Source organism: Ranitomeya variabilis, chromosome 1 (genome assembly GCF_051348905.1).
Source record: "Ranitomeya variabilis isolate aRanVar5 chromosome 1, aRanVar5.hap1, whole genome shotgun sequence".
NCBI classification, from domain to species: Eukaryota; Metazoa; Chordata; class Amphibia; order Anura; family Dendrobatidae; genus Ranitomeya; species Ranitomeya variabilis.
The window spans coordinates 255,153,477-255,181,196 of record NC_135232.1 but is presented as its reverse complement, the minus strand read 5'-3'; the positions used below and the strand labels follow the sequence as shown (position 1 = coordinate 255,181,196).

General features: G+C 45.1%; 1 long non-coding RNA gene across 2 annotated transcripts in view; it reads left to right on the top strand.

Annotated features, from left to right (window-relative positions):
- The first annotated feature begins 20,679 nt into the window (after positions 1 to 20,679).
- LOC143813090 (uncharacterized) overlaps positions 20,680 to 27,720 on the top strand; it is a 47,207-nt gene continuing 40,166 nt past the window's right edge. Inside the window, exons 1-2 of one of the 2 annotated variants that reach the window (XR_013223603.1) lie at positions 20,680 to 20,774; positions 25,674 to 25,833. This is a non-coding gene — a long non-coding RNA (uncharacterized LOC143813090). Of the gene's footprint in view, positions 20,775 to 25,673; positions 26,267 to 27,720 lie in introns of those variants that run through there. The other variant, XR_013223602.1, reaches the window with a different exon arrangement.

Below are 27,720 nucleotides of genomic sequence, written 5' to 3'. Positions count from 1 at the left end.
TCATTTAATGACCTGTTTAGACATGCTGAAAAGAATTCTATGCACCCAGAATGATTGTTAATCACCTGAAGAACTAATGTTTTGTTCGCTCCTTGGGTGATTGCTGGCATGTTTATACAAGCCAATAATTGTACCCTAATATCAGCTTGCATAAATGAGCTTTAAACTGTTATATTTGTACTCCTGTACACACACAATTTTTGGCCAGCGTAAGATATATTCTGCATTCTAACACATTTTCGCCTCTACAGGCTGTATTTTTTGGGGGGTGAATTTTCATGTAAAGGGAACCTGTCACCAGGAATAATGCTGGTAACCTGCAGATATGGAGTTAATCTGCTGGTCAACAGCATTATGCTGTCTGGCGTTTGCATGTAGCCAAATGCAACGGGGAGAAAATGATCTTTATTCTCCCCGCCATCATTCGGTATTCAGTCATAGGGGATAGGGCATTGTCGGTTTAGTCACCGCTCTGAAAATACAGAGCAGCCTCTGTAACCGCACTGCCAGCCCTGACTGACAGCCGGCCGCAATGTAGAGCCAGTGTCAGTCAGGGCCGGGGTGCGACTACTGCGGCCGCTCTGTATTTTCAGAGCGGTGACTGAACGGACGCCGCCCCTATGACTGAATATCGAATGCTGTAATGTAATTGTAATGAAATGTGATCAAGTATTTTAATTCAACATTGCATGTTATGAATTTATATGATGCGTTAAAAGGGTACAATTGCTAAGTTCTTATTCCAAATCAATTTTAAAGTAATGCATACAAATACTACAAGTGTCAAAAGCTACATGGTATAAAAAAATAACATTTTAAAATGAAAAGGTCAATAGACTTTTCACATACAGGATGGACTACATTGTTTACAGCCAGACACATGATTAACTTTTGTTACTGACCAAATACTTATTTTCCACCATAATTTGCAAAATAAATCTTGCCAAATCAGACAAGGTGATTTTCTGGATTTGTTTTCTCATTTTGACTCTCATAGTTGTGGTTTACCTATGATGTCAATTACAGGCCTCTCTCATCTTTTTAAAGTGCCACTGTCACCCCCTCCAGCCATTATAAACTAAAAGAGCCACCTTGTGCAGCAGTAATGCTGCATTCTAACAAGGTGGCTCTTTTAGTTTTTGCTTCTGTTATTCCCTCAATAAAGCATTTTATAATTTTCCCTAAATACCTGTCTTTGTACCTGGAGGCAGGTCTGAAGCCTCCTCTGTGAAGCGCCCAACTGCCGTCACTCATCTCTTCTGGGGCGATGGTCGCCGCCCCCTGCGCGCTGTTCTTCTTAAATCCGGCGCCTGCGCTGTGCGTGCCTGCCTGGGGCAGGCGCAGTGTTCATTGGCCATCATAGCTCAGATGCCGGGTGCCTGACTGCGCCTGTGCGGGCAGTGCGGCCACCCTGTTACTGAATCCCCGTCCCGCACTGTGTTATGCATTATGCACAGTGCGGGCTGGGATTCCTGGGCAGCTTCCTGCACAGACCGACCCTGGAAGGCGGGGACCCTGGGGGAGCGCCTGGCAAGCGCAGTGCGCATGCCCAGGAATCCCAGCCCCGCACTGTGCATAATGCATAACACAGTGCGGGGCGGGGATTCAGTAACAGGGTGGCCGCACTGCCCGCACAGGCGCAGTCAGGCACCCGGCATCTGAGCTATGATGGCCAATGAACACTGCGCCTGCCCCAGGCAGGCACGCACAGCGCAGGCGCCGGATTTAAGAAGAACAGCGCGCAGGGGGCGGCGACCATCGCCCCAGAAGAGATGAGTGACGGCAGTTGGGCGCTTCACAGAGGAGGCTTCAGACCTGCCTCCAGGTACAAAGACAGGTATTTAGGGAAAATTATAAAACGCTTTATTGAGGGAATAACAGAAGCAAAAACTAAAAGAGCCACCTTGTTAGAATGCAGCATTACTGCTGCACAAGGTGGCTCTTTTAGTTTATAACGGCTGGAGGGGGTGACAGTGGCCCTTTAAGTGGGAGAACTTGCACAATTGGTGGCTGACTAAATACTTTTTTCCCCACTGTATATTACGTGATTCAGACTAAATTACTAGTAGATGACTATAAAAAAAGAAAGGTATGACTTTCTTATTACAATGTATAAATACATGAGGGGACAGTACAGAGACCTTTCTAATGATCTTTATACTCGTAGACCTGAGACAGGGACAAGGGGGGCATCCTCTACATCTGGAGGAAAGAAGGTTTAACCATAATCACAGACACGGATTCTTTACTGTAAGAGCAGTGAGACTATGGAACTCTCTGCCGTATGATGTTGTAATAAGTGATTCACTACTAAAATGTAAGAGGGGACTGGATGCATTTCTTGAAAATTATGTTACAGGTTATACATATTAGATTTGTTGATAGGGCTTTGATCCAAGGAACTAGTCTGTTTGCAGTATGTGGAATCGGGAAGGAATTTTTTTCCCCAATGTGGAGCTTAGTGTTTGCCGCATGTTTTTTTTTTGCCTTCCTTTGGATCAATATGTTAGGCTGTGGGTTGAACTAGATGGACTTAAAGTCTTCCTTCAACTTTAAATTCTATGTAGCTGATGTCCATACATTATGTATTAGACTTATTTGGTATAGTATCTAAACAATTCATCTTAGGAAGTCCTTCCTTGTAAACAGAATATGAATTTTAAGGGGTTTTCTGAAATTTTAATACTGATGACCCTTTCATTAGGTAATCAGTATCAGATCGGTAGGTGGCCAGTTCCCGACAATCCCACCAATCAGCAAAGATTTGTACATTATGCAGTGGCCATGAATGATACTGCAAACTCTTTCCCATTCAGTTGTATGGGAGTAAGCTTGCAGTATGATTTATGGCTACTACATAATTTGTGGAACCGGGCTACTTCGTGTGTACCTTGACCTCTTCAATTGGTTGATTGGTAGTAGAGGGAACAGAAGTCAGCCCCCCACAGGATAGGTCATCATCAGCAATAAAGTCACAGAAGGCTTGTTGAACATTTTATTTTTAACCAGATAAGTTCCTTGAGTCTGATTTTTACTCATTATTCTAATGATTTGTATTGGTGAGACCAGGTGAATCAAATGTGAATGAGATATAGCTGTATTAGCTCTGAGTATTGCCTGAGGCTTAATAAAAGGATAAAGGGCATCGATCTTCTATTTTAACAGTATGTTTGACGCCCCCTTGGTGGTAAAATGTTTCTACAGCACAAGATGGCTTCTTACACACAAGAGAATGAAAAGCATTTTAATAAGAGCCACATGGATGAAATCCTACTGGAAATACATGCAAGCTGTTTGAGGTATATTTTGCTTTGCCCTTTTGCCTTTTAAAAGAAGCTTCTGTCAAGCACAGGGCCAGAAGAGTAGAAATTATGGTCTGCAGTGAATGAGTAATGATTTACTAACAACACTTTGCATGAAAGGAGAGTTTTAAATTATGTCCCAACCCTATCATACACTCCCCAAAGAGACGGAGTCTTTGGCTATTGTATAATTACATCCATGCGGTAGTGAAATTCTGTCCCTATAATTCAGTACAGGGGAAAGACATATTTTAAGTAAAAAGTGGGATGTCTTAATGAATAAATGATTAAACTAAAGCCTATATGGTTTCAATAAAGGCAAAGAATGGTTATGTCTCTTTACCTCCACTGGGAGGGAAACCAAGAACAAACTGCAGAACATTTTTAACTTAGTGTTTTCTTTGTAGAGATCCACCAATTCCTTTCCTAATGGCGATTTAGACAGGCTGATAATCAGGAACAAACAAACGTTCTTGGGAACGCTGATTTCCTCATTATTGACCTGTCTAAACAGTCAGCTGATGAATGACCAAAACATTTGTTTGTTGAGCGAGTTGATTTTTATGCAATATGAACCATCATTCTCAGCAGCACATCATCATGTAATAGAATTCATTTGCTGCCAATGACATCATGTTCTGTACTCTCAAAACGATGTACTGTATTTAACTACTATCTTGTGCAAATAGAAGTGTGGTCAGTCTATCTAAATAGGCCGGTAAAAGGAACCTGTCAGCTACTCAAGCCCCCGCTAAACTGCTACCATGTCTCTTTTTGTGCTCTTGTCCTTCACCCAAACAAGCCCCTTTTTTGCTGCTTAGTTATTGCTGAATAAATGTGCATTTAATTCTAAACCCAGTATTTGGGCTATGTAAATCAGTAGGTGACTAGTTGCTGGTGGTTGGGGCATTAATTTTCCCAGACTCATCCTCCTTCTCATCATGTAAGCTTTGCTAAACAATAAAGGGCACAGAGGAACGACAGAGGACGTTGGTACGTTCAGCAAGGTACTTCCTCAGCATTTTCCCAAACTTTGCACTCCTTGTGAGAGTCCCCCACCCCTCAGGGCCAGGGTGATGGGAGGGTCTGAGAAAACTCTCTCCCAAACTTTGTCAGTGTTCCACTGCCTCTTCTGGATTGGAGTTGTGTCTCTTCCACCTGTACTCCTTGCTTGGCCAATGAACTGTGACTTCTTGTGCCAGCATTTTCAGATGGGAATTTTTTAAATAATTCAGGAAGAAGGGCCCTATGGTCCTCCAACATTGTAGTACACCTGTCTGCCTCTGGAATAAGAGATATAAAGTTCTCCTTGCAGCGTGGGTCTAGAATTGTCAACAATCAGTATAGCCTGTCACCTAAAATTTTGAGAACGCGAGGGTGACGGGAAAGACAGCATAACATAAACTCAGCCATGCGTGCAAGACTGCTAACAGTCGATACTTCCGTGTCCTCACCAAGAGCACAACTGACCATGGTCTCCTCCTCCTCCTTGTCCTCAGGCCTCCATGACATTTGACAAACCTCAGTAATATCATTTTAAATACATCATTGTAAATACATTCCCCTGTAGTTTTTATCTCCCCCACCTCATTGTAGATTGTAAGTTGTCACGAGCAGGATTGTTTTTTTTGGGTTTAATTATTGTTATCATTGTTACTTAATGTAGATTGTAAGCCGTTATGAGCAGGGTAGTTTTATTTTTGTTTAATTATTGTATTATTGTTATCGTTGTTACTTAGGACTGTTGTGTTTTAAACTGTAAATATGTTGACGCTATATAAATAACTATAAATATTAATATTAGAACACAGAGAAGCAGGATGGAGATGTTAATTATGGCGTCATTGCCGCTCACCATCTTGGTGAATTCCTCAAAGTTTTGAAGGATGGTACATATGTCTGACATCCATGTCCACTCCTGAGATCTTATGTGTGAAGTCAGAACTGAATACCGACGGCCTTGTTGATGCTGATAGTCAACAAATGCCCTCTTCTGCTCACATATCCTTTCCAAAATATGCAATGTAGAGTTTCAATGCATGGGGAGGACATCACACACCAGTCGGTGAGCCAGAAGCTGCAAGTGCTGCAGAAGCACGGCAAGGGGGATGAAGCTCTAATTGACTTTTTAAAATGAGTACACAGAGCCTTGTACTTTTCCTAGCATATCTGGCACCTCCAAGTCACTTTTCTAAAAACGTTGAACAATGAGGTTAAGCACATGGGCCAGGCATGGCATGTTTGTGAGCTCGCCTCGATATAGAGCAGCCACCAGGTTCCAGCCATTGTCACACATGACCATGCCTGGCTGTAGGTTCAGCGGGGTTAGACACAGATCTGCCTGCACTTTCAGAGCTGTCCACAACTCTTCATCAGTGTGCGGTTTGTCACCTAAGCATATTAGCTTCAGCACAGCCTGTTGCCGCTTGGCTGAGGCAGTGCTGCAGTGCTTCCTGCTTGTTACTGATGTGTTTCTTTCGGAGGTGGAGGCAGAAGAGGACACGAAGGAGGAGGAGGTGCAGGAGCTGTAGACTGTGGGGGCAACCCAGATTGGTGTAGGGCCTGCCTGCAATACTCGGAGTTGGGAGGACGTGCACCATCCCAAGGTCAGACTGGGTCCCGGCTTCCACTATGTTAACCCAGTGTGCCGTTAGTGAGATGTACCGTTCCTGACCACAAGCACTTGTCCACGTGTCTGTGGTTAGGTGGACTTTACCAATAACAGCATTGTGGAGGGCATGGCTAATGTTTTGGGACACGTGCTTGCTTGTGTAATGTCATGATGGCAGACCTGGAAAAATTGTGGCAGCTGGGTAACGAGTACCTTGTGAAGGTCACCGCCATCAGGTTGCAGAAAGCTTACGTCTCCCATGGGCCTAAATGCAACATTTTGAGTGCAAGCTGATGAGAAATGTGTGAATTTAGTACTGTGCAGTTGGCTGCGTATTTCTGCTTGTGTTCCAAGGACTGGGGTATGGACAATTGAACGCTGCGCTAGGACAAGGACGTGGATGTGCTTGTTGATGGTGCTAGTTGAGTTTGTGTGCAACTGCAGATGCAGAGCATGAGGCATCTTTGCAAGCACCATGGACAGGGGATTGGTTTGCACGCACAACATCGGAAGAAGCAGTGGTATCACCCGTAGACACTGTTCATGGAGCCTTGTGTTCAACCAACAAAGTCGAATGCTTTGCTGCCATGTGCCTGATCATGCTTATGGTGGTTAGGAAGGGAGTTTTGCTACCCCTGCTGATGCGGGCATGGCCGGAGGTGCTAATGGCCTTTTTGGGTTTATAGGCACAGTCTTTAAAAAATAACCAGGCTGTTACGGGGACATTCAGTGTCTCACTCTTCCACACCACCTCCTCTGTTATGAACTGGTGGTTTAGGAGCAACATGGGACGAGCTCTGGAGGAGGTGGTACCTGTACTAACCGCAGTTCCTGAGCTTATCACAACTGTTGTGAATTTGGATTCTGGGCTCCCCCGGTGGCTACTGGTGGAATTGAACTGGTGTCTTCATCTTCTCTGTTCACCTGTTCCCATCAAGATGTGGGAGTCGCTATATAACCTTGCTGCTCTGTTAGTTGCTTGCCGGTCAACAATGTTATCAGAAGCCTCTCTGTGCTTGTTCCTGCTCCTAGACAACTACTAGATAAGTTGGACTCTTGTCCATGTTTGTTTTTGCATTTTGTTCCAGTTCACAGCTGTAGTTTCGTTACTGTGTCTGGAAAGCTCTTGTGAACGGGAATTGCCACTCTGGTGTTATGAGTTAATGCCAGAGTTTTAAAGTAATTTCTGGATGGTGTTTTTTGATAGGGTTTTCAGCTGACCATGAAAGTGTCCTTTCTGTCTTCTGCTATGTAGTAAGTGGACCTCAAATTTGCTAAACCTATTTTCATACTACGTTTGTTATTTCATCTCAACTCACCGCCAATACATGTGGGGGGCCTCTGTCTCCTTTCGGGGTATTTCTCTAGAGGTGAGCTAGGACTAATATTTTCCTCTGCTAGCTTTATTTAGTCCTCCGGCTGGGCTGGGCATCTAGAATCAACGTAGGCATGCTACCCGGCCACTGCTAGTTGTGCGTTAGGTTTAGTTCATGGTCAGCTCAGTTCCCATCTTCCAAGAGCTAGTTCCTATATATGCTTATGCTATGTTCTCTTGCCATTGAGATCATGACAGTTTGACCGGCCCGCAAAGTGTTAATTGTTTGGGCTGAAGCAGGAGAAAAAGAAGTGTTGAAGGGAAATTTTTTTTTTTTTTTTCCCCCTCAGAGTTTTGCTGCCTAGCCCTTAATTGCTGTCTAGCTGCTTCTTACCTCCTCTTAACCCTTGAATGGCTCTGTGTCCACCTGTTTGTAATGGATCTTCAGAGTGTAACTGCAGGTTTGAATAATCTCGCCACGAAGGTACAAAATTTGCAAGATTTTGTTTGTCATGCACCTGTATCTGAGCCGAGAATTCCTTTGCCGGAATTTTTCTCGGGGAATAGATCCGGGTTTCAGAATTTTCGAAATAATTGCAAATTATTTTTGTCTCTGAAATCTCGCTCTGCCGGAGACCCTGCACAGCAGGTCAGGATTGTGATTTCCTTGCTCCGGGGCGACCCTCAAGACTGGGCTTTTTCATTGACACCAGGGGATCCTGCGTTGCTCAATGTGGATGCGTTTTTTCTGGCCTTGGGGTTGCTTTATGACGAACCTCATTTGGAGCTTCAGGCAGAAAAAACTTTGATGTCCCTATCTCAGGGGCAAGATGAAGCGGAAATTTACTGCCAAAGATTCCGTAAATGGTCTGTGCTTACTCAGTGGAATGAGTGCGCCCTGGCGGCGACTTTCAGAGAGGGTCTCTCTGATGCCATTAAGGATGTTATGGTGGGGTTCCCTGTGCCTGCGGGTCTGAATGCGTCCATGACAATGGCTATTCAGATCGATAGGCGTTTGCGGGAGCGCAAACCAGTGCACCATCTGGCGGTGTCCACTGAGAAGTCGCCAGAGAGTATGCAGTGTGATAGAATTCTGTCCCGAAGCGAGCGGCAGAATTTTAGACGGAAAAATGGGTTGTGTTTCTATTGTGGTGATTCTACTCATGTTATATCAGCATGCTCTAAGCGCACTAAAAAGCTTGGTAAATCTGTTTCCATTTGCACCTTACCGTCTAAATTTATTCTATCTGTGACCCTGATTTGCTCTTTGTCATCTATTACCACGGACGCCTATGTCGACTCTGGCGCCGCTTTGAGTCTTATGGATTGGTCCTTTGCCAAACGCTGTGGGTATGATTTAGAGCCTTTGGAGACTCCTATTCCTCTGAAGGGGATTGACTCCACCCCATTGGCTAATAATAAACCACAATACTGGACACAAGTAACTATGCGTATTAATCCGGATCACCAGGAGATTATTCGCTTTCTGGTGCTGTATAATCTACATGATGATTTGGTGCTAGGATTGCCTTGGCTGCAATCTCACAACCCAGTCCTCGACTGGAGAGCTATGTCTGTGTTGAGCTGGGGATGTAAGGGGGCTCATGGGGAGGTACCTGTGGTTTCCATTTCATCATCCATTCCCTCTGAAATTCCTGAGTTCCTGTCTGACTATCGTGACGTCTTTGAAGAATCCAAGCTTGGTTCGTTACCTCCGCACCGAGAGTGCGATTGTGCCATAGATTTAATCCCGGGTAGTAAATACCCAAAGGGTCGTTTATTTAATCTGTCTGTGCCTGAACATGCTGCTATGCGAGAATATATAAAGGAGTCCTTGGAAAAGGGACATATTCGTCCATCGTCATCTCCCTTAGGAGCCGGTTTTTTCTTTGTGTCAAAAAAAGACGGCTCTTTGAGACCATGTATTGATTATCGGCTTTTGAATAAAATCACTGTTAAATATCAATACCCATTGCCGTTGCTGACTGATTTGTTTGCTCGCATAAAGGGGGCCAAGTGGTTCTCTAAGATTGACCTTCGTGGGGCGTATAATTTGGTGCGAATCAGGCAGGGGGATGAGTGGAAAACCGCATTTAATACGCCCGAGGGCCACTTTGAGTATTTAGTGATGCCTTTTGGTCTTTCTAATGCTCCGTCAGTTTTCCAGTCCTTTATGCATGATATTTTTCGCGATTATTTGGATAAATTTATGATTGTGTATCTGGATGATATTTTGATTTTTTCGGATGACTGGGACTCTCATGTCCAGCAAGTCAGGAGGGTTTTTCAGGTTTTGCGGTCTAATTCTTTGTGTGTGAAGGGTTCTAAGTGTGTTTTTGGGGTACAGAGGATTTCCTTTTTGGGATATATTTTTCCCCCCTCTTCCATTGAAATGGATCCTGTCAAGGTTCAAGCTATTTGTGATTGGACGCAGCCCTCTTCTCTTAAGAGTCTTCAGAAATTTTTGGGCTTTGCTAACTTTTATCGTCGATTTATTGCTGGTTTTTCGGATATTGCTAAGCCATTGACCGATTTGACTAAGAAGGGTGCTGATGTTGCTGATTGGTCCCCTGATGCTGTGGAGGCCTTTCGGGAGCTTAAGCGCCGTTTTTCCTCTGCCCCTGTGTTGCGTCAGCCTGATGTTGCTCTACCTTTTCAGGTTGAGGTCGACGCTTCTGAGATCGGAGCTGGGGCAGTCTTGTCGCAGAAAAGTTCTGACTGCTCCGTGATGAGGCCTTGTGCCTTCTTTTCCCGTAAATTTTCGCCCGCTGAGCGGAATTATGATGTTGGGAATCGGGAGCTTTTGGCCATGAAGTGGGCTTTTGAGGAGTGGCGCCATTGGCTTGAGGGGGCCAGACATCAGGTGGTGGTATTGACTGACCACAAAAATTTGATTTATCTTGAGACCGCCAGGCGCCTGAATCCTAGACAGGCGCGCTGGTCATTATTTTTCTCTCGGTTTAATTTTGTGGTGTCATACCTACCGGGTTCTAAGAATGTTAAGGCGGATGCCCTTTCTAGGAGTTTTGAGCCTGACTCGCCTGGTAACTCTGAGCCCACAGGTATCCTTAAGGATGGAGTGGTATTGTCAGCCGTTTCTCCAGACCTGCGGCGGGCCTTGCAGGAGTTTCAGGCGGAGAGACCTGATCGTTGCCCACCTGATAAACTGTTTGTTCCTGATGATTGGACCAGTAGAGTCATCTCTGAGGTTCATTCTTCTGCGTTGGCAGGTCATCCTGGCATTTTTGGTACCAGGGATTTGGTGGCAAGGTCCTTCTGGTGGCCTTCCCTGTCACGAGATGTGCGAGGCTTTGTGCAGTCTTGTGACGTTTGTGCTCGGGCCAAGCCTTGTTGTTCTCGGGCTAGTGGATTATTGTTGCCCTTGCCTATTCCTAAGAGGCCTTGGACGCACATCTCGATGGATTTTATTTCAGATCTGCCTGTTTCTCAGAAGATGTCTGTCATCTGGGTGGTGTGTGACCGTTTTTCTAAGATGGTCCATTTGGTTCCTCTGCCCAAGTTACCTTCTTCTTCCGAGTTGGTTCCTCTGTTTTTTCAAAATGTTGTTCGTTTGCATGGTATTCCTGAGAATATCGTTTCTGACAGAGGGACCCAATTCGTGTCTAGATTTTGGCGGGCATTCTGTGCTAGGATGGGCATAGATTTATCTTTTTCGTCCGCTTTCCATCCTCAGACGAATGGCCAGACCGAGCGGATTAATCAGACCCTTGAGACATATCTGAGGTGTTTTGTGTCTGCTGACCAGGATGATTGGGTTGCTTTTTTGCCATTGGCGGAGTTCGCTCTCAATAATCGGGCCAGCTCTGCCACTTTGGTGTCCCCGTTTTTCTGTAATTCGGGGTTTCATCCTCGATTTTCCTCTGGTCAGGTGGAATCTTCGGATTGTCCTGGAGTGGATGCTGTGGTGGAGAGATTGCATCAGATCTGGGGGCAGGTGGTGGACAATTTGAGGTTGTCCCAGGAGAAGACTCAGCTTTTTGCCAACCGCCACCGTCGTGTTGGTCCTCGGCTTTCTGTTGGGGATTTGGTGTGGTTGTCTTCTCGTTTTGTCCCTATGAGGGTCTCTTCTCCTAAGTTTAAGCCTCGGTTTATCGGCCCGTATAAGATATTGGAGATTCTTAACCCTGTTTCCTTCCGTTTGGACCTCCCTGCATCCTTTTCTATTCATAACGTTTTTCATCGGTCATTATTGCGCAGGTATGAGGTACCGGTTGTGCCTTCCGTTGAGCCTCCTGCTCCGGTGTTGGTTGAGGGTGAGTTGGAGTACGTTGTGGAGAAAATTTTGGACTCTCGTGTTTCCAGACGGAGACTCCAGTATCTGGTCAAGTGGAAGGGATACGGCCAGGAGGATAATTCTTGGGTGAATGCATCTGATGTTCATGCCTCCGATCTGGTTCGTGCCTTTCATAGGGCCCATCCTGATCGCCCTGGTGGTTCTGGTGAGGGTTCGGTGCCCCCTCCTTGAGGGGGGGGTACTGTTGTGAATTTGGATTCTGGGCTCCCCCGGTGGCTACTGGTGGAATTGAACTGGTGTCTTCATCTTCTCTGTTCACCTGTTCCCATCAAGATGTGGGAGTCGCTATATAACCTTGCTGCTCTGTTAGTTGCTTGCCGGTCAACAATGTTATCAGAAGCCTCTCTGTGCTTGTTCCTGCTCCTAGACAACTACTAGATAAGTTGGACTCTTGTCCATGTTTGTTTTTGCATTTTGTTCCAGTTCACAGCTGTAGTTTCGTTACTGTGTCTGGAAAGCTCTTGTGAACGGGAATTGCCACTCTGGTGTTATGAGTTAATGCCAGAGTTTTAAAGTAATTTCTGGATGGTGTTTTTTGATAGGGTTTTCAGCTGACCATGAAAGTGTCCTTTCTGTCTTCTGCTATGTAGTAAGTGGACCTCAAATTTGCTAAACCTATTTTCATACTACGTTTGTTATTTCATCTCAACTCACCGCCAATACATGTGGGGGGCCTCTGTCTCCTTTCGGGGTATTTCTCTAGAGGTGAGCTAGGACTAATATTTTCCTCTGCTAGCTTTATTTAGTCCTCCGGCTGGGCTGGGCATCTAGAATCAACGTAGGCATGCTACCCGGCCACTGCTAGTTGTGCGTTAGGTTTAGTTCATGGTCAGCTCAGTTCCCATCTTCCAAGAGCTAGTTCCTATATATGCTTATGCTATGTTCTCTTGCCATTGAGATCATGACACACAACACTAGAAGTAGCCGTGGGATGTTCCTGTCACTCCCTAGACACCTCGTCACAACCGGAGGACTAACTACCCCTAAAGATGGAAACAGGAAAGCTATCTTGCCTCAGAGAAAATCCCCAAAGGAAAGGCAGCCCCCCACAAATATTGACTGTGAGTGGAGAGGGAAATGACATACGCAGAATGAAATCAGAATGTAGCAAAGGAGGCCAGTCTAGCTAGATAGATAGAACAGGACAGAATACTGTGTGGTCAGTATAAAAAACTAGAACAATCCACCACAGAGTTTACAAAAATCTCCACACCTGACTAAAGGTGTGGAAGGTAAATCTGCTTCCCAGAGCTTCCAGCTTAACTGAATAAATCCATATTGACAAGCTGGACAAGAAAAAACATAGAAAGAGCTGAACGATTAAGTCCACAATATGTGGACAGCAAAAGAACAAGCAAGGACTTATCTTTGCTGAACTGGTCAGAATATCAGGGAAATCCAAGCAGAGATGTGAATCCAACCAGGAACCATTGACAACTGGCCCAGGCTGAAGGATAGAGCCAGGATAAATACAAAAGCCAGAAAGACGATCAGTGGAAGCAGCTGCTGACTGCTAAATCCAAGGAGCAGCAGTTCCACTCAAAACCACCGGAGGGAGCCCAAGAGCAGAACTCACAAAAGCGCCACTTACAACCACCGGAGGGAGCCCAAGAGCGGAATTCACAACAGTACCCCCCCCTTGAGGAGGGGTCACCGAACCCTCACCAGAGCCCCCAGGCCAATCAGGGCGAGCCAAGTGAAAGGCACGAACCAAATAGGCGGCATGGACATCGGAGGCAACAACCCAAGAATTATCCTCCTGGCCATAACCCTTCCACTTGACAAGATACTGAAGCCTCCGCCTCGAAAAACGAGAATCCAAAATTTTCTCCACCAAATATTCCAACTCCCCCTCAACCAACACCGGGGCAGGAGGATCAACCGAGGGAACAACGGGCACCACATATCTCCGCAACAAAGATCTATGGAAAACATTATGGATGGCAAAAGAGGCTGGAAGGGCCAAACAAAAAGACACCGGATTGATAATCTCATAAATCTTATAAGGACCAATAAACCGAGGCTTGAACTTAGGGGAAGAAACCTTCATAGGAACATGACGAGAAGATAACCAGACTAAATCCCCCACCCGAAGCCGGGGACCAACACACCGACGGCGGTTAGCAAAACATTGAGCCTTTTCCTGAGACAACGTCAAATTGTCTACCACATGAGTCCAAATCTGCTGTAACCTGTCCACCACAGAATCCACACCAGGACAATCAGAAGGCTCAACCTGCCCCGAAGAAAAACGAGGATGAAAACCAAAATTACAAAAGAAAGGCAAAACCAAAGTAGCCGAACTAGCCCGATTATTAAGGGCAAACTCGGCCAACGGCAAGAAAGCCACCCAATCATCCTGATCAGCAGACACAAAGCATCTCAAATAGGCTTCCAAGGTCTGATTAGTTCGCTCAGTTTGGCCATTTGTCTGAGGATGGAACGCCGAAGAAAAAGACAAATCAATGCCCATCCTAGCACAAAAGGCCCGCCAAAACCTAGAAACAAACTGGGAACCTCTGTCAGACACAATATTTTCCGGAATGCCATGCAAACGAACCACATGCTGAAAAAACAATGGAACCAAATCAGAGGAGGAAGGCAATTTCGGCAAAGGTACCAAATGGACCATTTTAGAGAACCGGTCACAAACCACCTAGATAACAGACATCTTCTGGGAAACAGGAAGATCCGAAATAAAATCCATGGAAATATGCGTCCAGGGCCTCTCAGGGACCGGCAAAGGCAACAGCAACCCACTAGCGTGGGAACAGCAAGGCTTGGCCAGTTGTACTGTTATGAACTGGTGGTTTAGGAGCAACATGGGACGAGCTCTGGAGGAGGTGGTACCTGTACTAACTGCAGTTCCTGAGCTTATCACAACACTAGAAGTAGCCGTGGGATGTTCCTGTCACTCCCTAGACACCTCGTCACAGCCGGAGGACTAACTACCCCTAAAGATGGAAACAGGAAAGCTATCTTGCCTCAGAGAAAATCCCCAAAGGAAAGGCAGCCCCCCACAAATATTGACTGTGAGTGGAGAGGGAAATGACATACGCAGAATGAAATCAGAATGTAGCAAAGGAGGCCAGTCTAGCTAGATAGATAGAACAGGACAGAATACTGTGCGGTCAGTATAAAAAACTAGAACAATCCACCACAGAGTTTACAAAAATCTCCACACCTGACTAAAGGTGTAGAGGGTAAATCTGCTTCCCAGAGCTTCCAGCTTAACTGAATAAATCCATATTGACAAGCTGGACAAGAAAAAACATAGAAAGAGCTGAACGATTAAGTCCACAATATGTGGACAGCAAAAGAACAAGCAAGGACTTATCTTTGCTGAACTGGTCAGAATATCAGGGAAATCCAAACAGAGATGTGAATCCAACCAGGAACCATTGACAACTGGCCCAGGCTGAAGGATAGAGCCAGGATAAATAGCCGAGCCAGAAAGACGATCAGTGGAAGCAGCTGCTGACTGCTAAATCCAAGGAGCAGCAGTTCCACTCAAAACCACCGGAGGGAGCCCAAGAGCAGAACTCACAAAAGCGCCACTTACAACCACCGGAGGGAGCCCAAGAGCGGAATTCACAACACTCCTCACCTCCTCACCTCGACCCAGGTCTTTCGGTGTTCCCCAGGGCTCAGTTCTAGGACCCTACTCTTCTCCATCTACACCTTCGGCCTGGGACAACTGATGTAATCAGTATCATCAGTACGCCAATGACATGCAGATCTACCTATCTGTATATGACATCACCTCCTTACTGACCAAAATCACGTCTTCCTGCTATTTCTTCCTTCTTTTCTGCTCGCTTTCAAAAAGTGGTCATGGACAAAACAGAATACATTATCTCTCAATCATCTCACGCTAAATAGACATGAGAGCTGTGTATGCATCATTCGGTGCCCCTTTAGTAAGAAGGAAAATTTGCCCAAGAGAAAATGATTTTCCAGACATTCACAGCCTTTTTTGCACATTTTTTGCAGCTGTGATCTTCATCTTCTTGGTGTGGATGTGGTAAATTTAAAGTCGTCATCAATACCATCATCGTCCATATCTTGTAAAGAGGAAATCTGGTGAGTCCCAGGGTTGCAGTTATCTACGCTTAGTGGCATTCCTTTAACAGTGTTCGTTACACTACAACAATTAATTTTCGACTGTGACATTTGGATATTACTGCTAATTGGGGGGCCCAGGGCAGAATGCTGGACACTGTCAGGACTCTGAACATTTTTTGCCTTTTGTGCATTACTGCCCTTTTCTGAGATCGCATCTTTGGTCTCATGTGCACTGTGTCTTCCTGCTATAAAACCACCCCAGCCTTCAGTCTGTGCTAGAGTATTCTGCCTTGCATCCAGCTCCTGACCTCTGATTACTCCCTGGCTATACACCTGCTCCTGTGAACCTGTGTGGTGCTCCTGCTACTCTGCTCTGAGTTCCTGCTGCATACACCAGTTTCCAGTAATCCTCCTTCATCTGCTGCTCGTGTTTACTTCCATCTAATTTGCTGGACATGTAAGCTGTTTCTGCTCTGGAAAAACCTGAGACTATTTACCAGGCCTCCCTGATTGAGTTAAGATATGATTTGAACTGCCTTATAAGCTTATCTATCTGTGTTTGGACTAAGACAAGGATTTATTTGTGTCAAGTATCCTCAAGAATAACTGTGCTTCATAGACTTTCTGCTTGATTGCATTTTCTTCTGAAGTTTCCTATAGACTGCTAAGCTGCGTTTAATATTTACACCAAGTGTTGTGGACTTGAGTTTCTCTCTGCACCTGTTTGAATCACCGTGTGTTAATATACACTCACCGGCCACTTTATTAGGTACACCATGCTAGTAACGGGTTGGACCCCCTTTTGACTTCAGAACTGCCTCAATTCTTCGTGGCATAGATTCAACAAGGTGCTGGAAGCATTCCTCAGAGATTTTGGTCCATATTGACATGATGGCATCACACAGTTGCCGCAGATTTGTCGGCTGCACATCCCAAAGATGCTCCATACAAGGCAGGATGGATCCATGCTTTCATGTTGTTTACGCCAAATTCTGACCCTACCATCCGAATGTCGCAGCAGAAATCGAGACTCATCAGACCAAGCAACGTTTTTCCAATCTTCTACTGTCCAATTTCGATGAGCTTGTACAAATTGTAGCCTCAGTTTCCTGTTCTTAGCTGAAAGGAGTGGTACCCGGTGTGGTCTTCTGCTGCTGTAGCCCATCTGCCTCAAAGTTCGACGCACTGTGCGTTCAGAGATGCTCTTAGGCCTACCTTGGTTGTAACGGGTGGCGATTTGAGTCACTGTTGCCTTTCTATCAGCTCGAACCAGTCTGCCCATTCTCCTCTGACCTCTGGCATCAACAAGGCATTTCCGCCCACAGAACTGCCGCTCACTGGATTTTTTTTCTTTTTCGGACCATTCTCTGTAAACCCTAGAGATGGTTGTGCGTGAAAATCCCAGTAGATCAGCAGTTTCTGAAATACTTAGACCAGCCCTTCTGGCACCAACAACCATGCCACGCTCAAAGGCACTCAAATCACCTTTCTTCCCCATACTGATGCTCGGTTTGAACTGCAGGAGATTGTCTTGACCATGTCTACATGCCTAAATGCACTGAGTTGCCGCCATGTGATTGGCTGATTAGAAATTAAGTGTTAACAAGAAGTTGGACAGGTGTACCTAATAAAGTGGCCGGTGAGTGTAGACTTTACCACTTATAAAACTGTGTCCTGTAGTTGTCTTGTTCCACGCAAAGAGTCTCCTGAGTTATCCCCTATAAGTATTACCGTATTTTCTGGCGTATAAGACGACTTTTTAACCCCTGAAAATCTTCTTAAAAGTCGGGGGTCGTCTTATACGCCGGGTATCGTCTTATACGCTGGGTATCGTCTTGTACGCCGGGTGTATATGGTGGGTGGGGGGGGGAGTGGTCCTGATGACGACGAGGGGGCGTCTCACTGGAAAGTGCGTGGAGTATCCCCCATTACCTCATCGTAGCGCTGTAGCGTGGGGTCTCTGTGCTGGCAGCGGCGGCTGCTGCTCCTCTTTGTGCCACGTGGGTGCTGTGCTGTGGGGCAGCGGCTCCTCTTCTGCAGTGTGGGGCCTCTGTGCTGTGGGGCGGCGGCGGCGTATTTTCATGCAGTCAGTCGGGGCTCCTCCGGCATCTCCTTAAAGCCCGGAGGCCCCGCTGGCAGCTCCATTGCTATGATGCGGTGGCCTCCGGGAAAATGGCCGCTGCTCAGATTCAGATCTCGTCTCCCGAGATCTCGGGACGAGATCTGAATCTGAGCATGTGCCGCCCCCAGCGGCCATTTTCCCGGAGGCCACCGCATCGCAGCAATGGAGCTGCCTCCGGGAAAATGGCCGCTGCTCAGATTCAGATCTCGTCTCCCGAGATCTCGGGACGAGATCTGAATCTGAGCATGCGCCGCCCCTAGCGGCCATTTTCCCGGAGGCCACCGCATCGTAGCAATGGAGCTGCCGGCGGGGCCTCCGGGCTTTAAGAAGATGCCGGAGGAGCCCCGACTGACCGTATGAAAATACGCCGCCGCCGCCCCACAGCACAGAGGCCCCACACTGCAGAAGAGGAGCCGCCGCCCCACAGCACCCATGCGGCACAAAGAGGAGCCGCCGCTCCCAGCAGAGACCCCACGCTTCAGCGCTACGATGAGGTAATGGGGATAGTCCACTCACACTTTCCTGTGAGACGCCCTCTCGTCGTCATTGGGACCACTCCCACCCAAAAGGCACATTAGTCACCGGCCCTATAAGACGACATAAGGCGTATAAGAAGACCCCTGACTTTTAAGAAGATTTTATATTTTAACTGGAAAAGTTGGGGGGTCGTCTTATACGCCCAGTCGTCTTATACGCCGGAAAATACGGTACACTTTGATAGAATGGTCTGCGAGCGTCACATTACGTTTGCAAAGCTCCTGATGTACCTAGACAGTAGAAACCCACAACAAGTAACCCCATTTTGGAAACTAGACCCCCCAAGGAACTTATCTAGATGTGTGGTGAGCACTTTGAACCCCCAAGTGCTTCACAGAATTTTATAACGCAGAGCGGTGAAAATAAAAAATCATTTTGTTTTCCCACAAATATAATTTTTTAGCCCCCATTTTTTTTATTTTTCCAAGGGTAACAGGAGAAATTAGACCCCCAACATTGTTGTACAATTTTTCCTGAGTGCGCTTATGCCCCATATGTTTGGTAAACCACTGTTTGGGCGCACGTCGGGGCTCGGAAGGGAGGGAGCACCATTTGACTTTTTGAATGCAAGATTGGCTGGAATCAATGGTGGCGCTATGTCGTGATTGGAGACCCCCTGATGTGCCTAAACAGTGGAAACCCCTCAGTTCTAACTCCAACACTAACCCCAACACACCCCTACCCTAATCCCAACTTAACCATAACCATAATCACAACCCTAACCCCAACACACCCCTAACCACAACCCTAACCCCAACACACAACCAACCCTAATCCCAACCCTAGCCATAACCCTAACCACAAGCCTAACCCTAACCCCAACACACCCCTATCCCTAATTTTAACCCTAATTCAAACCCTAACCCTAATTCCAATCCTAACTCTAGTTCCGACCCTAACCCTAAGGATATGTGCCCACGTTGCAGATTCGTGTGCGGATTTTTCAGCACTGCGTTTTACTTGCGGATTTACCGCAGATTTCCAGTGTTTTGTATGCGGATTTCACCTGCGGATTCCTATTGAGGAACAGGTGTAAAACGCTGCGGATTCCACACAAAGAATTGACATGCTGCAGAAAATACAACGCATGTATTTTCTGCACCATGGGCACAGCGGATTTGGTTTTCTATAGGTTTACATGGTACTGTAAACGTGATGGAAAACTGCCACGAATCCGCAAAGGCCAATCCGCTGTGGATCCGAAGCCAAATCCGCATCGTGTGCACATAGCCTAATTCTAACCCTAATTGCAACCCTAACCCTTATTCTAACCCTAACCCTAATTGCAACCCTAACCCTAGCCCTAACCCTAACCTTATCCCTAACCCTAGTCCTAACCCTAGTTCTAATGCTAGCCCTAACCCTAACCCTAGTTCTAACCCTAACCCTAATGGAAAAATAAAAATAAACATATTTTATTTATTTAATTATTTTCCCTACCTAAGGGGGTGATTAGGGGGGCTTTATTTACTAATTTTTTATTTTGATCACTGTGATATAACCTATCACAGTGATCGAAATGTACCTGGAATGAATCTGCCGGCCAGCAGATTCAGCGGGCGCACAGCGCATGCGCCCGCCATTTTGGAAGATGGCGGCGCCCATCGCTGAAGGTGGACGGCCAGCGGGAGGGACACCGGGACTTGGTAAGTATGGTGGGGTGGGATCGGACAGCGGGGGGGCAGAGGGGAGGCCGGGGGCAGACGAAGGGGAGAGGAGGGCAGCGGAGCACAGAACGGAGGGGAGGAAAGACTGACAACGGTGGCAGATCACGGCTGTCAGTCGGTGGAGGAGGCAGATCACGGTATCCAGCCATGGCCGATGATATTACAGCATCGGCCATGGCTGGATTGTAATATTTCACCAAGTTTCATAGGTGAAATATTACAAATTGCTCTGATTGGCTGTTTCACTTTCAACAGCCAATCAGAGCGATCGTAGCCACGTGGGGGCAAAGCTACCCCCCCGGGCTGAAGTAACACTCCCCCTGTCCCTGCAGGTTGGGTGAAATTGGAGTTAACCCTTTCACCCGATCTGCAGGGACGCGATCCCTCCATGATGCCACATAGGCGTCACAGGTCGGATTGGCACTGACTTTCATGACGAAGAGGTTAAAGTTAATGTATAGGCATTATATACCAGTATTGTACATGATCTTGGGATCCAATCGGTTTCTCATTCCTTTGGTGACAGAAAGCATGGCTCATTCCTTTTGGATCTCCTACATTTTGTTCTGGATATGTTCTGCCCATTCATGAGCAGCAAGATAAAATCATAGCTTAGTACCAGTTACAACCCTTAAAGGTCATTAGTTAGCCATTTATCCTGTTTCTATGTACATGAGTATTTTCTCCTTTAAGTGAGCAGTGTGTTCTGGTTAGAACCTCCCCCTCAGCTCTCTGAGGAGAAAGAGTTTTGCAGACATATTTTCACAGTCTTTCTGAAGAGATACACGTGTGCTCCTGACTCTCTCTTTTCACTACGATCTCTCCTCCTAGTGGTTCCCGGTGAGAGTCTAATGCATTTTTGTGTTGTGTCAGAATCTGTACATGCTTGCCATTATGCAGCCACCATGTAGTGTATATTGTGCTCTGTATCCTTATAATGTTCTTTGCACTGCATACAGAGAAATCAATTTCTGTATAGGATAGAGTAGTGCTAGCAGCATAAACTTTGCCTGAACTTTGCCATGATAACTGCATTTCTGTGTTGTACTGTGACTGTGCAGCCTCTATAATGTCCCAGTTACTGATCTAATTGCACCCTGTATCATGCTGTTGTTTGTGTGATGTGCCAGTACTGATACACTGTTTATTTCTTTGTAGTTTTTACCAATAACATCCACTATGATTGTCATCCACTATAATCCATTATCATCTGTTATCATTCATATTATCATCTAAATAAGTATAGACTTAAAAATCCATACAGTTTGTTTAATGAGAAGTGGATGAAGGGTTTAACTGTATGCTGGAATCCACACAGCATCATACGTGGAGGAAGGCAGAACAGTAAAAATGGGCTGCAAGGTCGCAGGCAGTGATTGCACAGACTGTATGGGACCGCTACCACCCAGACTGCACCGCTTATGGGTGTTACAGCAGCCATCATACAGCCACAGGGAACAAGAGTCCAGGACCCAGTAAGAAACGATTAGCCGCCGTCAGTGAAACTGATAGCCGGTCGCAGGCTGTAGTTGATCAGACTGTACGGGACCACTAACACCCACACTGCTCCGCATAGGGTATCACAACATCCAACATACAGCCGCAGAACAAGAGTGCATTTATTGATAGAACGAAGTTGGATGCCTTCACTTTTCAGATCAGCAAAGACAAGAAACCCTTCACGCGCAGAGGAGTTCTTTCTTTCGTAAACAGTTCGTACGACCCCCTGGGGTTTGAAGCTCCAGTATCCATCCAAGGAAAAATGACGCTATGAGACTTCACTCAAGACACATCTGATTGGGACGATCCACTTCCAACAGAAAAGGCTGACATGTGGGCAGAGTGGAGGAAGTCTCTTGAAGCCTTGACTGACCTTCGTGTGAAACAACCGTATGCTCCGCTACCATCCACAGAAGTCAGAACACAAAGACTTTGCATCATCTGTGATGCGTCAGTCAAGGCGATCGCAGCATTAGCGTATCTCAAAACCATAGACGTAAATGAACAGAGCCACATTGGATTTGTGATGAGCAGGACTAAACTGGCACCTCTCGGCGAACACACGATACCCAGACTGGAACTCTATGCTGCCGTCCTCGCAGTTGAGTTGGCCGAGCTTATCTCAGATGCAATGAATCTGGAGACCAAAGATGCAGAGTTCTACACCAATAGCAAGGTGGTACTGGGATATATCTGCAGCGAAACGTGATGCTTCTACGTCTACGTCAGCAACAGGGTACTGAGGATAAGGAGATCCACCTGCCCTAATGAGTGGCACTATGTACCTACTCACCACAATCCTGCAGACCATGCGACTAGATCCGTTGCACCAAATCATCTGAAGCACACTACATGGTTCACAGGCCCTGCCTCCTTGTACCGTTATGCCCGACATCAGCATTCGAACTAGTGGATCCTAACACCGATGAAGAGTTCCGTCCTCAAGTGTCTTCTCTACATACAGTGATTTCAAGTCATCACCTCGAATCTCATCGGTTCAGTAGATTCTCAACCTGGAAGTCACTTGTTCGAGCCATCGCTTGTCTACTTCATGTAGCCCAGTCCTACATGTTAGCACTATCTGCGAGCCAGAGACCTTGTAAAGGTTGGCATCACTGTAAGCAGGCGTTTACTGCTCCTAACCAGGAAAGAGCCAAGGTTACAATACTTCGTGTTGTACAAAGGAAACCTACACCAGAGAAATAGACAACCTCAACAAGGGACAATTCATTCCTAGAGACAGAGCGCTAAAAAAGCTTGATCCGATTGTCGACCAAGACGGGCTGCTGAGAGTGGGTGGCCATCTTCAAGAAGCTGAGGTAGAAGTTTCAGAGAAATACCCAGTAATAATTCCTGGATGTCATCACATCACCACCCTGCTCCTTCAGCATCATCATGACTTAGTGAGACACCAAAGCCATTTGTTTACTGAAGGGAATCTATGAGTGGCTGGACTATGGATAGTCAGAGCAAAGAGAAGCGTGAGCAAACTCATCTTTAACTGTGTTACGTGTCGCAAACGCAGTGGCATGTTCCAAAATCCGAAGATGGCTAATCTTCCACCCGACAGACTTAGCAGTGACACCCCTTCACCAACGTTGGACTAGATGTATTCGGTCCTTGGTCCATGGCTACACGACGCACTAGGAAGATCCATACTGAAGCAAAGTATTCACCTCTCTGTCCATCAGAGCCATTCATATCGAAGTAATTGAATCCACGGACACTTCAAGTTTTATAAATGCACTTAGACGCTTCATCGCAATCAGAAGGCCTGTGAAGCATATTTGTTCTGACCAAGGTTCGAATTTCGAAGGAGCAGCAAGAGAACTCCAAAACTCTTCCAATCTAGACATCGCTAATGTTGAAAGGTGCCTAGGCGAGCAAGGATGCACCTGGACTTTCAATCTCCCACAATCTTTGCACATGAGATGTGCCTGGGAAAGAATGATAGGGATAGCATGCAAAATACCAGACTCTATCTTTTTACAAAGCAAACTCCGGACTCACACACAAGAGTTTGACTACATTCTTGGCCGAGGTCTCAGCTATCATGAACGCCAGGCCGTTGACAGCACTTTCCAGCGATTCCGGAGACCAGACAGTGCTTACTCCTGCAATGTTACTTACACAGAAAACCTGTGTCTCGAGAGCTCCACTCGGAGAATTCAACGAGAAAGACCTCTACAGACCACAGTGGAGGCAAGTACAAAGCGTGTTCAATGTGTTTTGGGACAGATAGAGGAAGCAATATCTCTTCACCTTATAAATCAGGACAAAGTGGCAGAAAGGCCACCCAAACGAAAGGCCACCCAAACATCCAACCTGGCGATGTTGTACTCGTGAAAGACAGCCAGTCACATCGGAATGAGTGGCCACTCGACCTAGTCACCAAACCCTTCTCCAGCAAGGATAGGAAAATGCACAAAGTAGAGGTCAGAGTGTGAAAGCTTGGGAAGAACAAACTGTTCCTCAGGCCAGTTACTGAACTTATGTTGTTGTTTTCCCCAAAAGAATCAAATAGTGGCATCCGTTGATGCCAAGCAGAGAGTGTTCTGCCCATTCATGAGCAGCACGATAAATTCAGAGCGTAGTACCCGTTACAACCCTTAGAGGCTATTAGTTAGCCATTTTTCCTGTTTCTATATACATGAGTATTTTGTCCTTTAAATGTGCAGTGTGTTCTGGTTAGAACCACCCCCTCAGCTCTCTGAGGAGAAAGAGTTTTGCAGACATATTTTCACAGGCTTTCTGAAGAGATACACATGTGTTCCTGGCTCTCTCTCTTCACTACAATCTCTCCTCCTTACCAGTGGTTCCCGGTGAGAGTCTAATGCATTTATGTGTTGCGTTAGAATCTGAACATGCTAGCCATTATGCAGCCACCGTGTAGTGTACAATGTACTCTGTATCCTGTATAATGCTCTTTGCACTGCATACAGATAGATCCATTTCTGTATAGGATAGAATAGTGCTAGCAGCATGAACTTTGCCATGAAAACTGCATTTCTGTGTTGAACTGTGACTGTGCAGCCTCTATAATGTCCCAGTTACTGATCTAATTGCACCCTGCATCATGCTGTTGTTTGTGTGATATGCCAGTACTGATACACTGTTTATTTCTTTGTAGTTTTTACCAATAACATCCACTACGATTGTCATCCATTATCATCCATTATCATCTGTTATCATTCACATTATCATCTCAATAAATATAGAATTAAGAATCCATACAGTCTGTTTACTGACTGAAGTGGCTGAAGGGTTTAACTGTATGCTGGAATCCACACAGCATCATATGTGGAGGAAGGCAGAACAGGATAGGGAAAATGTCTTCGATTATGAAGAAATTGTAGTACCCTGAATGAGTTTCAAGTATAAGCAAAAGATTTAACAACAAGGTTAAGAAATAGAGGGTATCCGCGAAAATTAATCTCCAGAGCTTTCCAGACTGCTAAAGGTAGTGGCAGTAGAGAACTACTTTAAATACGACTTTGGAACTGTAAAAAACCTTTAAGTTTTATCACAACTTATTACAATCAGTGGTACAATGTTCGTAAAATTTTAATAAATAACTGGGGCATATTGCTCAGCCTACCCAAGATGACCCCCACATCTCCTCCCGTTCCAATGTAGTTGCTAGGAGGGTCAAAAATCTCAAGGATAGTCTGAGCCATAGCCACTTTACATGTCCAACACAGAGATCAAACAGAGTTATTAGACTCACTGGAACGGTATCCTTATGGGAATGTACCATTTGCCCGCATACTATTGCACATGATGGGTCTCTCTACCTATTTTTCCTTTCAAAATTAGGCCTAGAGGCTACTTTAATTGATGATCCCACAATGTAATTTATGCTATCATCTGTGATTGTTCTATATACATTTTTTGGCAAGCGATTCAAGAAGTATTTAAGAACATGCCTCCAATAAATCTACTGCTGTCAACGATCAGGAATAAGGTAAAACCCTATAACCTATGTCTCCACATTTTTTAAGTTATCTCCAGTTTCATTTGGCTGGATTGACAGGTATGGGCTAGGAATCCATGCCAAAAAAAACTCTTGAGATGTGGATCCAAATGGATTCATGATCTACGGAGCCTGGCATTGAATGTACTAAATGAAGAACTACTATTTACAGGATTTAATATGCAATTATAATGTACCATGTGATAACACATCATGTTTTTATTGTGTATTAATTTTCTTTTTTTTCTTCTTTTTTCTTTCACCAGGTTCGTAGGTTCATTGGACACTTGCCTGGATTGAATCTATTCACATTTTCTTCACTAAGTCCTCATATTTTGTATCATCTTGTGACATAAATGATAAGCACTTTTTCAATAAAGTCACAAATTATGACACCACTTCTATTTGAATTTCTATACACTTCAGGTACTGTTGGTTTTGGTTATCAATGACAAGCTCTTATAACGTTTGATATATGCTGTGCAGGATTGGCAACTATGGAATACTAGACTGTGGCCCGATTCTAATGCATCAGGTATTCTAGAATATGCATGTCCCCGTAGTATATGGACAATGATGATTCCAGAATTCGCGGCAGACTGTGCCCGTCGCTGATTGGTCGAGGCAACCTTTATGACATAATCGTCGCCATGGCAACCATTATGACATCTACGTCGATACTGTGCCCGTCGCTGATTGGTCGAGGCGAATTCGCGGCAGACTGTGCCCGTCGCTGATTGGTCGAGGCAACCTTTATGACATCATCGTCGCCATGCTGTGCCCGTCGCTGATTGGTCGAGGCCTGGCGGCCTCGACCAATCAGAGACGCGGGATTTCCAGGACAGACAGACAGAAAAACCCTTAGACAACTATATATATAGATGGGTTTCCTTATTTGACTTTGTCCACTATTATGTAATTCACTTATTAGGAGCCTACTGTATACCCATTAGGGATATGTATGTTATATATATTTTATATTTAATACACACTGCCTATTCCAGGATATCTATTTGAGTGCATTAATCAATCCATGTCCGCCTTGTTTATCGACTAGGGGTATTTGAGTTTTTGAATTTCCGTTTTTTGCTCCCCTTCTTCCCAGAGCCATAATTTTTTTAATTTATTGTTCAATATGGCCATGTGAGGGCTTGTTTTTTGCAGGACAAGTTGTATTTTTGAACGCTTCGGACCGAGTGTCGGGACTTGATGCGAGAGACTCGCACAAGTTTCTCGCATTGATCTCGCAAGTGTGACCCCGGCTGTAATTTAACAAACAGTACCTTATCTGTGACAGAATAGGATGTAACAGGAACGACAGGATTGTTTATTGTTTATTATGGTTACACAATCCTTACATTGGTTCCTGTTATTTATATGACTTCTTAACCAATTCAAATTTACATGATAAACAGTTTTAAATCAAGAAAGTCTATCATCCAAATTAATGTATATATTGATGAATCCAGAAATGTATACCCTGTAAATCCACCTCCAGGCCAAAACTAACAGAATATGACTTGTAAATGTACAGTGTTGTTTGCAATGGCTTTTCTGTTAAGATTTCATTAATCGCAGTCCCCCTAGGTTTCAGGCTTAGCCACAAATTGTCATCTTATTGTGCCAAAAGAAAGAAAGCTGCTATGGAAGCTATAATTTAAAAAGGTGCCACCCAAGAGGCAACTGAGCTTGTGTTGCTCCTTAGCAACAAATATGCCTGATTAAAACCCATTCATATGCACTATATAATGAGTGTCCCATAGGAAATTTTCTTTGCTGTGTCCTGCATACTAATTAGGAATTAGATTGGAGCAAATGCAGTTTAAATTCAACTGCCATGTAATGATGTGTGAATACTCGGAGAAAGAAATCTACATAAAGACGTTTATATTTTGCATCAGTTTTTAAAGTAAAAAAAAATGGTCAAATGTGTATTTATTTTGCAGGATAAATTTATTAAATACTTGTTCTTTTTTAATTGTACACGTTTCAATCAATATTATAATCCTGAAAAAGTTTTTCACTCGGAGCTGACAACACTCGTTTACTAGGAGGACAGAGGAGTCAGCGGTTATCTTTCATTAGACTTTGCTCACCGATTCAAAATAGTTTTGGTATATGACCCGGAAACTTCAGGTACATAAGCGTACCCACAGGGCTCTAGTTACCTGTTTGCTAATTGATTTTACCTTTGACTTATGTTGGACCAGTAGGCATTTGAAAATTTGTTTTTCTGATTTATGGATTGGGATAGTAATATGCGTATGTACAGTGGCATAATTAGAGTCTGATGGGCCTCGATGCAAGATTTGG